At 44.1% G+C, this 10,655-nt stretch overlaps 1 long non-coding RNA gene across 2 annotated transcripts; it reads right to left on the minus strand.

The window, feature by feature from the left end:
* Positions 1-4,220: 4,220 nt before the first annotated feature.
* LOC121140519 lies at positions 4,221-8,235 on the minus strand. 2 transcript variants are annotated; one of them, XR_005877406.1, is made up of 3 exons: positions 8,193-8,235; positions 6,025-6,099; positions 4,221-5,097 (listed from the first exon to the last, which is right to left on the minus strand). It is a non-coding gene; the product is annotated as an uncharacterized LOC121140519 (long non-coding RNA). The 2 variants fall into 2 exon arrangements; XR_005877405.1 differs by lacking the exon at positions 8,193-8,235 and adding an exon at positions 7,808-7,871.
* Between the last annotated feature and the right edge of the window lie 2,420 nt (positions 8,236-10,655).

Below are 10,655 nucleotides of genomic sequence, written 5' to 3' on the forward strand. Positions count from 1 at the left end.
GGTACAGTCCTGTGATTAAAGTCAATGGGAAACTATAGTAAGCCGATCCAGGCAGGATGACAGAGGGCACAGACCCTTCAGGAATAAAGGTGTGGGTTACTTCTCCAGGAAAAGAGCCAAGACCTGCTGAGGTGCTTGCTGAGGGTGGAGGAAATACAGAATGGGTATGAGAGGAAGGTAGTTCTAAATGCCAGCTAAGGCCAATTATAGAAATAAAGTTTGTATCTGGCACAAGTATTTTTGTTCTATTTTGTTAAGAATGTGTTTGTGCATATACACTTATATTAAGCAGATATTTGTGTTTTCTTTATTCATTTCTTTCTCATGTCATATAACATGAATTGAGATAATGTCAGTGGCAATTATCATGCTTAAGTTATAGGACACTAAAATACTAACTGTTCCTCAAAGGACATTACTACCTATTCTAAAATATATAATGCATTTACGACTGTACATGTGGGGGAGAGGATGACGTCCTGAGTGAGCGTGCATTATTGACATGAGCACACATGCGTCAAGGACACAAATTCCTCAGACCCATGGGAATGGCAAAGCCTTTACTGGATCAAGCTCAGAGGAATGGCAAAGCCTTCACCTGGTTTAACTGTGGATGTTGATAAGTGGTTGACCTTTAGCTGAAACCAGTGTCTATAGAACTGAAGAACTGCAGCTTCCTCCTCCACGTGACTGCAGCCTACGACTGCTCCCCTATAGGGAGCCCCTACCAAGATCAGCTAACCCCACCATTTGTGTCAAATATAATCAATGTCCAGAGTCTCAGGCCTGCTGCTGGTTCACCCGCACAGCCTACTCAATCCAGGCTTTTCTGGATGTGTGTGTGTGTGTGTGTGTGTGTGTGTGTGTGTGTGTGTGTGTGTGTGTGTGTGTGTTTTCGTTCCCTCTCACCCCAGTTAGGACAATTCTTTTTTTGTTTGTTTGTTTTTAGTTTTTTGAGACAGTGTGTATCTGTGTAGCTTTGGAGCCTGTCCTAGAACTCACTTTATAGACCAGGTTGGCCTCAAATTCATAAAGATCCTCCTGCCTTTCCCTCCTGAGTGCTGGAATTAAAGGTGTGGGCCACCCACCGCCCAGCAAAATAAAGTGTTCTTCCACATGTATGCCTGCACACCGGAAGAGGGCACCAGATCTCTCATTACAGATGGGTGTGAGCCATCTTATGGTTGCTGGAAATGAACTCAGGACCTCTGGAAGACCAGCTAGTGTTCTTAACCACCGAGCCATCTCTTCAGCCTGTTAGGCCAATTCTTAAACCATGCATGTCATGGCATATGTGGGGTAGTTACATCATGTTTGGTGAGATTGTGGATCGGGTATTTGTTTTCATTTGTAAATTAAGCGTGACAGAAAGAAGCAATTATGTGTCGATTTGAAAAGGACTGAATCTGTCATGCTAATCTTGGTTGTCAACTTGACCTCATCTAGAATAAACTAAAACCCAAGTAGCTGGGCACACCTGTGAGGGGTTTTCCTGACTGGCCCCTTTGAGGTGGGAAGACCCACTCTAAATCTGGGCTACACCCTTCTGATGGCAGCCCACATAAAGACATGGAAGAAGGGGGCTTTTTTTGCCTGCTTGTCTTCACTCTTGTTGGCAAATTCATCTGTCTTATTGCTCAAGCATTCCTTTGCTGGTATTAGAACCTGCTTCTTCAGGATTCCAGAGCAGACAGAAGACCCACAGCTCTTAGGAGTCTTTTGGGACCAGCACCAGATTACCAGATTGGGATGGACTGAGTCTCTCTCTCTCTCTCTCTCTCTCTCTCTCTCTCTCTCTCTCTCTCTCTCTCTCTCTCTCTCTCTCTCTCTCTCTCTCTCTCTCTCTCAGTCTCTGTCTCTCTCTGTCTCTGTCTCTGTCTCTGTCTCTCTCTCTCTCTCTCTCGATCTGTGTATGTGTCTAATACACAGGGATATGCTGGAAAGCCAAGGATTAATTGCCAAAGTGTCAGTCAAATATGTTTCCAGACTGTCCTGGCTGACAGGAGTGCCCCGATGGAACTGTTTTATCAAATGCATGTGCCGTCTCCTCCGGCATGGCTATCTGTAAAGTTTAAGTAGTCCTTATTTTCAATCTTAATCAAGCCATTTTGTGTTTTGAGTAATTGGGTTCCCATTTATTTACAGGCAGGGAATTAATGCAGCTTGTCATAATTGTTAGTTCTATCCCCTTACACCCCGTTTAAGTTGCTATTTTTGCTTCTCTGTCTGCTCTGTGGTTACCTTTGGCAGTAACAGCATTTCCCTGTTGTAACTTGCGGGGAGACAGATAATTTTAACCACATTATCAGCAATAGCAGCCAGAAGCGTGAAGATCTCTATCTATCTAAAGATCTGATCCAGGAGCATCAAAATACGTTTTCGTTTTTTAAAAATTTTAATCTCCCCCCTTTTCTCATTGTAAGCTACATATCTATCCCATACCTGTTTAGCAATGGTGTAGAACCCCCATATAACTTAATGTATCATATACATTAGGTTTTTTGTATACATAGTTTACATTAGTTTTAATTGTATACATATTGTAACCATATAGCTTAAGTATTGTATCACATATACTCTGAGACCCCTAGTGACTTCCCGTATCATAGGATGCACATTGATTAGAGTCTAATCCCAGAAGACTACATGACCTTTCTAATCAAAAGGACAGGACACTGATCAGAGAGGTCTCATTGTCCCCTGAATCCTGGATCACATGAATCTCAAGGATCAAAATATTAGGTATCCTCTTTGACCCTCTTGTCCCTTTTTATGTAGGCTTTCAGGATTTGCTGAACACCCAGAGGACAGCTTTATTGGTCTTATTCTTTAAACTCTGTATAGCATTTAGACAAAGTCTAAGAAAAGCAACCCAAAGAATTTTAAATAAATAAGTCTTGGCTTCAGTATGGCTCAGGTTTCCCAAGTGGCTAAAGTTTAACAAAGTTATCAAAAACTTGAGTATCTGAATTAAACACACTTTTTCTGTTAGTATCTGTTACCACAGATAGATCATTATAACCTTAGGCATTTTGATAAACTTTAATTATTAAACATATATCAGCCTTAGATTCCATTCTCTATTAGCCATCTATAATTTATCTAGAACTTTTATGACTTGGCTTGGATTCTATGGTTTTGTCTGTGTGTGTGTGTGTGTGTGTGTGTGTGAGTGTGTGTGTGTGTGTGTGTGTGTGTCTGTGTCTGTGTATGTGTACATTAAGGGCTTCTTGGAGTCAGGCCTGCGCTTTAAGGAAGCCATTGACTAGGCCAGCAGAACTTTAAGGTTCCTTTTAAGGAAGCTTTCAGCTAAAAGAGACAGAGAGTCGGTAGAACCAGCCGTGTCTTGTCATCGGTCTATGTAGGAGAATGGATCAGGATGCCCTGCTCCCACTGTGACAACTTTGTCCTCTTTGTTGGCTCTTCCCTTTTCTAATGACCCCTCAGTAGCCATCTCATCTCGGACAATGGGCAATCTATTTTACAGAAGGTCCAGAGCGTTCTGGGAAACAGTTTGACCTTACATTTCCCTGAATGTTCTTAAAATTCGTTTAAGTGTGCTGGCTTACTCTGTTGTCTTCCCATTTCTTCCCAGTAGGTGGCACTCACACACAAGAGGGAAGATGGGGAAATTTTGGATAGGTTTTATTCATCCTGGAGTCTCTTGGTGTATGGTAGGTTCATGTACACCTGGACCTGAATTCTCTCTCAGGGAGAGAAAAAGTACCCCTAGAGTCATATACTGCCATTCATTTATTTAGATGCACATATCCATGCGACTACAATCCCTCGCCTACTGATTGGAAGTCACTCAGAGCTATGTTGTTCCACGTTGTTTACGTAGCTCAAGGCCTCTTAGAAGGCAATCAGTAAATCTTCTGTTTCATCCAAAGAAATCCGTTAACCATATCCCTGACCTGGTTCCTGGGACTGGGTCCCACTGCACTTTTTGAGATGTCCCAGGACTCCCAAAATGGTATTAAGTGGTCTGTTGGTGCCAGGCAAGTGTCTGTGCTTGGTGCCAGGGAAGCCAGCACCCCAATGCCAAGGAGGATGAAAGCACTGTCTTGTTTCCTAGCCAGAAAGGCTGAAAAACCAAGGAGAGACACTCAAGGATGAAAGCCAGGAAGCAGGTTATTGTATGCATGCAGCCAATCAAGACACAATCCAAAACACTGAGCATCAAGTTACACAGAGCACTTTATACCCATTTTGTCCACTTTCCCCCGAGTCTTGTCTCCAGAGCAACCCAAAGTGACATATGTTTTGATTGGCAGTGCCAAGCTTTGTCTTATTTACTTTCCTATTGCTCCACCATCATAGGCTCTAATCCTGTGGAACCCTAACTCTTCTATAAGTTACTGTGGGCTTATGGCATCTTATTACAGTCATAAAAAGTAACTCAGACAGCAAGGCTAAGTTGTTATGTGAAGATAGTCACTACTTTATGTTATGGTACACAGTTAGTACAAGAACTCAAAAATCACTGATAGAAATCTCAAAGTTATGAAATCAAAACAATATAAAATGAGAGAGACAAAGGAACCATGGAAGCAATGCCATTTGTGCTCCACCTAAGGCTTGCTTCCAGTGTACTCTGCTTCCAGTGATACCATGGCAGCTGCCCAAAGCTCATTTACATTGTAAATGCAATGAAATTCCCACATAGCAAGGAGAAGGTGTTAAGTGAAGTCTCCATGATGTCAGAGTTGCAAGCTGGCATTGGTATATCTTGGGGCAATACTGTTTTCCATAGGACGGCTGAACTACAACCTATTTCCCAAGTACCCTGTTATTTGAACATTGGGTTTGTGATGGTCTGAGAGGGCTGCCATCACAAAATATTGTTGACAGAGTGACTTAAGCAACGTAAGTTTACTTTTTCACAGTTCTAGTGACCTGAAGTGTAAGATCAAGGTGGTGGCAACTTAGCTGCTCTCACGGCCTCTCTCCTCAGTGAGCAGATGGCCACTCTCTCACCGTGACTTCACTTGCTCCCCTTGGTTCATGTTCATCCCAGGGCCACTGTCCCCGTCATCCACCCAAGTCACACCAGATGAGGTCACTGTGTTACTTCGCATTGCTGTGATCACACACCTGACAAGAAACAAAGGTTTGTTTTGACCTATAGTTTGAGAGTGCAGTCCATCACACAGGGATGCAGGGATAGCAGCAGAAGCGAGAGACAGCCAGTTATATCAGCACAGGGTAGCCAAGAGGTGGGGCCAGGCTGTAAATCCTCAAGGCTCCCCACCCACTGACCAACTTCCTCCAGCAGGTTCCACCACCTTCTAAAACAGTACTGCCAGCTGGAGACCAAGTGTTCAAACACACAAGCCTGCAGGGGTATTTCATCTTCAAACCATAAGTCTATCCGAAGACATTACTCATTTAACTGTAATACATCTTTTAAAATATGATTTTTTAAAAATTTATTTTATGAGTATTTGGTCTACATGTGCATACAGTGCCTGTAGAGGCCAGAATAGGATCATCTGAACTAGAGTTTCACATGTTTCTTGCCACTGTGAGAGTGCTGGGAATTGAACCCTGGTCTTCTGAATAGCCAGCCAGTGAGTGCTTCTAACTGCTGAACCGTCTCTCCATCCCCCAACCTTGATACATCTTTAAAGGCCACATTTCCAAATACAGCCAGTGTGTGAGGACTGTTGCAAAAGACCACAGAGTTCTGTGGACACTTGAAATACTGGAGACTCGAGGAGTGGGGACCATGGACAGCTTCTTAGAAAGGCTCTTTTATCCCCATCCCAGATGTGAAGGTGAGTGGAAGCTCGCTGACAGAGAAGGGCACTGACAGCTAGCAGTTCAACTGTGACTCAAGGAGACTCACTTAGCCTATAACAGGGTTGTTTTCCATACTTTTCACTAGGTATTTCTATACCTCATGTTCCCCTCAGTCCATGTCAACCCCCTCTCCCGAATGCCACCCGATGCAATTACAACAGTTGACGATCCCGCAGAATTGCAGAGTCTTGTGTCCAAGTGGTTTGGTAGGTAGCATACCACATCAGTGCTGTAAATCTGCTTGGAATCCAGTGAGACAAATCCTCATCTTCACATCCTTCTCTGGCATGTTGGCTGTAAATTAAAATGCAAACACTCTAGAATGAGGCCTTGCAGGAACGGGCATCGCCTACCCCACCACTGCCTCCTACCCACTGCCTTCCAGCCACACCGATCTGCCTCCATCCTCCCAACAGCCAAGCCTGTTCTCACTCCCTGTCCTAGGAAGAACCTCCAGGCAAACTCCAGCTCATCCTTTACATCTTAGATATAAAAATGAGCCTCAAAAGCCCACCTTGACTCTACTTGTCATGGCCATCGGAGGTGCCCCCCGAACCCTGGGGTTTAGTTCTCAATGGTTATTTCATTGGTTTGATCATTTAGAAAGCCTTTCTTCCACAGAGCCCAGTTTCTGGGACAGCAGGGGTCAAATGGAACACGTTCATTCTGAATCTCCAAGGTCCTGCCCAGCTCCTGGTACAAAGTGGGCTTTCAATAAATATTTACTGACAATACCTCCTGTTTGACTGTCCCTCCATCTGAAAAACCTTTTTCATTCTTGTCCATTTGGCAAATTGAGGCCAGTTAGCTCCCGTGTCTGATTTGACTGTGAGCTACTCCACAGCAGTCAGTGCCCAGAAGTGATGATAGTATCAGACAGAAAACCTAAAGCAGGACATCTCCCCCTTTGCATTGCACCTACGTGGACATCACTTCCCTTCAAAACATTAAAAACAATATTCTAATTCATAATGACTGTCAGAAGCAAAAACAGAAATTAAAAATTGGCCGTGCCCATGCATGGTGATACATGCTTCTAATCCCAGAACTTGGGGGACATAAGCAGGTAGATTTCTGTGAATTTGAGGCTAGCCTGGGCTACATAATGAATTCCAGGACAGCCAGGGTTATGTAGAAAGACCCTATCTCAAACAAACAAAAACAACAAAACTGACATTGGTTAAGATTGCATCTACTTAGGCCAGCAAGATGGCTGGATGGGTAAAGGCACTTGCTGTCAAGCCTGATGGCCTGAGTTCAGTCCCCAAGACCCATAGATAGGACATAAATGACTCCAAGTTGTCCTCTGATTCACGCCTTTAATCCATATCATTGTGGAGGCAGAGGCAGGCAGATCTCTGTGAGTCCAAAGTCAACAGGGTCTACATAGCAAATGCCAGGCTAGCCAGGGCGACTCGGTAAGATCCTGTCTCAAAAAAACAAAAGCCCCTCATCTGTCTTTTGACAAAGTAATTTTACTTTACTTACTCTAAAAAGAAAATTATTTGTGTACACCCCCACACACACACACCCCAAATAGTGTTACATATAATAGTACTACTAGGGCCACTTGTAATAACAAAAGAGTGGGGAAATATTAATGTTAAATACACTGTAGCATATCTATAAAACTAAGCGGCCTTAAAGGTCAGTAGTGTTTGCACTGTCAGGGTTTGGCCCACCTATTACCCTATTGCATAGAGTAAAGTCATAAGTGGCCCAGCAGCCTGTCTTGCTAGCAGGGCCCCTGTGTAACGGTTTCATGGGCTTCTCCAACTCATGAGTTAGGTAGAGCAAAGTACTCCTCCTCTGCCCAGAGACCCAGCCTTTCTGCAGAGCCCGGGTCACTATGGCAACTGGAGGCTCCCAGGCACTGACAGCAAGATGTGGACTAGGGTCGACCCAACTTGGAATTGGCAGAACCCAAGAAGAGTCTCTGCCTCACCAAGACCTCATTTTGTTGTCTGAGGGGTTAGGACAAAGTCAAGAGCCTTCCTGCTACCTGGAGACTGAGTATCAACTAGGCCACTAATGAGATTGGGCTGGCTGCGGACCCCGCCTCTTCCGGAGCCACTATGACATCACCATGACAACCCGAGGGCCAAGCCAAGTTGTTCTGACTCTTAGAACTACAAGAGCTTATTCCCTCGCCTTGTATCACCATGACAACTTGAAAATCTCTCAGTTCTCTTCACTGATCCTTGGAGGGTTCTCGGAGGTCACGGCCCTCGCCTCTTCCTTCTCCTAGCTCATCTTTCACCATGGCAACTGGATGCCGGTTGCTGGTGTGGGGCACGGATTTACCGTGGCTTTGCTACTGCGGGGGAGGGATGGATGTGCTTAAGGCTGCGGGTATGGGAAAATGCTTGAGCCCAGAAGAGGAGTACCCGAAGTGCTAGTGGCTGGTGTTTCTTCCTCTGGTTAGGGTGGCACGTGCGGCGGTCGCTCCCGCGTGCGGCGGGCACGGGGCGTGGGTGCACCTTAAGAACTGCAGAGGGCTGTAGCTCGAAGGCACAGAACATTCTGCCTTGGATTTCGGGCTGCATTCACTTCACTGAGGTCTCCTCCAGCAGACCTTTGTGCAATACGGAGTCCACTTGCTCTCAGTCTGTATCTGTCCTCTGTTCTTGATGACCTAGTATGTGATTAAGAGTATGGGCTCTGGACCCGAAAGAAATGATAATAATATCTTAAGGCTACTTTGAGTATTAAACAAAGTAATGGAACGAGGTATACTTTCTGGCCTTAGTTTCTGGCACATGACAAGTACTCAGTAAAATGTTAGTTGCTTCTAGATTACCATAGGCTAGTCACTTAACCCCTCTGCATTTAAAGTTCACCTTGCCTCTTTGAAAAATAGGGATAATAGTACCCTCTAACACAATTATGACAATACAATGAAGTCCCTAGAACAACACCAGGCATGCAGTAAATGCTATTTAAGTACTGTATTATTACCATTGTGCTGACTAGTTTGTCAACTTGACACAAGCTAGAGTTACTGGAAAGGAGGGAACTTCAAGTGAGAAAATGCCTCTATGAAATCCTACTGTAAGGCATTTTCTTAATGATTGTTGGGGGAGGCCCCAGCCCATTGTGTGTGGTACCAACCCTGGACTGGTGGTCTTGGGTTCTGTAAGACAGCAGGCTAAGCAAGTCCCCAGGAGCAAGCCAGTAAGCAGCACTCCCCCATGGCCTGTGCATTAGCTCCTGCCTCCAGGTTCCTGCCTGCTTCAATTGCTGTCCTGACCCTTCAGTGACGGACTATGGATGTGGAAGCATAAGTCAAATGAGCCCTCTCCTCCCCAACTTGCCTGTGGTCACAGTGTCTCACAATAGCAATAGAAACGCTAACTAGAACAATCATCAAATTGTTATCACTGTTATGTTTGCCCCATAAAGTTGGGAAGAATTGTTTTTTTTTTTTTATCCTGTCACCACCAGAGCTTCCAGCCCCTCACTGGGTTACAGGAATGTTTGCTTACAATTCTTTTACCTCTCAGTGTTTTAGACTTTCCTACAACTGAAAGAGGCCACATATAGTGTCTTTAAAAATGACTGGGCTGTGAGTCAGGTGGACTTTCAGCTCGGTTTGCCATTGGTTCTCTGTGTGAAGTTGGATAGGTTCTACATTTTCCTCACCCATCTTTAGGGTTCTTTATAGAAAGGGTATTGGCCATCTTCAGCCTCTACTGGCAAGGCAGTGTGTTCTGTAAAAAACGATCTCACTTCAGGAACTCTTAGGACGGTGAGAGCAAGGGCCAGGCGCTATGAGACAGTGATAGGTGCTGAGGAGTGTCGAGACTGGAGAGGAGGCTTCCTAATGTGTATGTTAATCTCTAGGAAAGAAAACGCCTGTATGTTTGGTTGCGGGTACAGTGAAAATGTTTCCACTCTTGTTGCAACCTGACCGTGGGATGATGAGCCAGTCTTGGACTTCCTGAACTTGCCTTGTCCCTCAGCTAAAACAAGAGCGTCTGGTTTTGTTCTTCAAAAGCCCTTTACTCTATGGAGAGTGAGGTCTCTATTTATCCTATTCTGCCATTTGACTTGTGATATGAATTTAGAAAAACATCTGAGTTGGATTTTCCTATCTCTAAAACAATGAAAACATGAGACTGTTGTATGATTAAATGAGATAATGCTCTTAAAGGGTTCATAATTACCTGGTATGTAACAAGTGCCCACAAAACAACAAAATGTTATCTGTTCTTTAAAAAGAAAAAAATACCAAACAAACTACTGTCAAGACTATTGGATTGGTAGCTTACAAAAGACAGTAGTCTTTTTATTCTCTTTAATGCTTGGCATGTCATTCAGGCTCAGGAAATATTGAAGGAATGAGCAAATCCATCCAAGACATCTTGATAATAGTGAATTTCCCACTGAAGCTAACACTATGCATACTGTGTCAGAAACTGTATTAAGATCAGTTGGCTCCTTTAATTCCCCTTTAATTTTTTTGTCGAGCCACCCTCCTCTTCCTCTTCCTCATTCTCCTGGAGATTAAATTTAGGGCCTTGCACATGCTAAGTAAGTGTTCTAACAGTAAGCTGTGCCTTCAGGACTCATTTGTGTTTTGAGATGGGGTTTTCCTAAATTGCCCTGGCTGGCCTTGAACTTGTAATCCTGCTTCAGCCTACTGAGCAACTAGTACTGTATATAGTTCTACATTACCAGGTATGGCTTGTGTCTGGCTTTCTGATTTGACTCTTGAAGCATCATTGATTTTCAGAATCTTTAGAGTCCAGAAGCTAAAATTCACGTCTCCTGCAGATTTCTAGATGGTTTTTTCACCATGTGCCTAGTGACATGAAAGCATCTTGTTTGCTTGCAGTTTTGGCAATCAT

This window comes from Mesocricetus auratus, unplaced genomic scaffold (assembly GCF_017639785.1).
Source record: "Mesocricetus auratus isolate SY011 unplaced genomic scaffold, BCM_Maur_2.0 Super-Scaffold_100004, whole genome shotgun sequence".
Taxonomy (NCBI): Eukaryota; Metazoa; Chordata; class Mammalia; order Rodentia; family Cricetidae; genus Mesocricetus; species Mesocricetus auratus.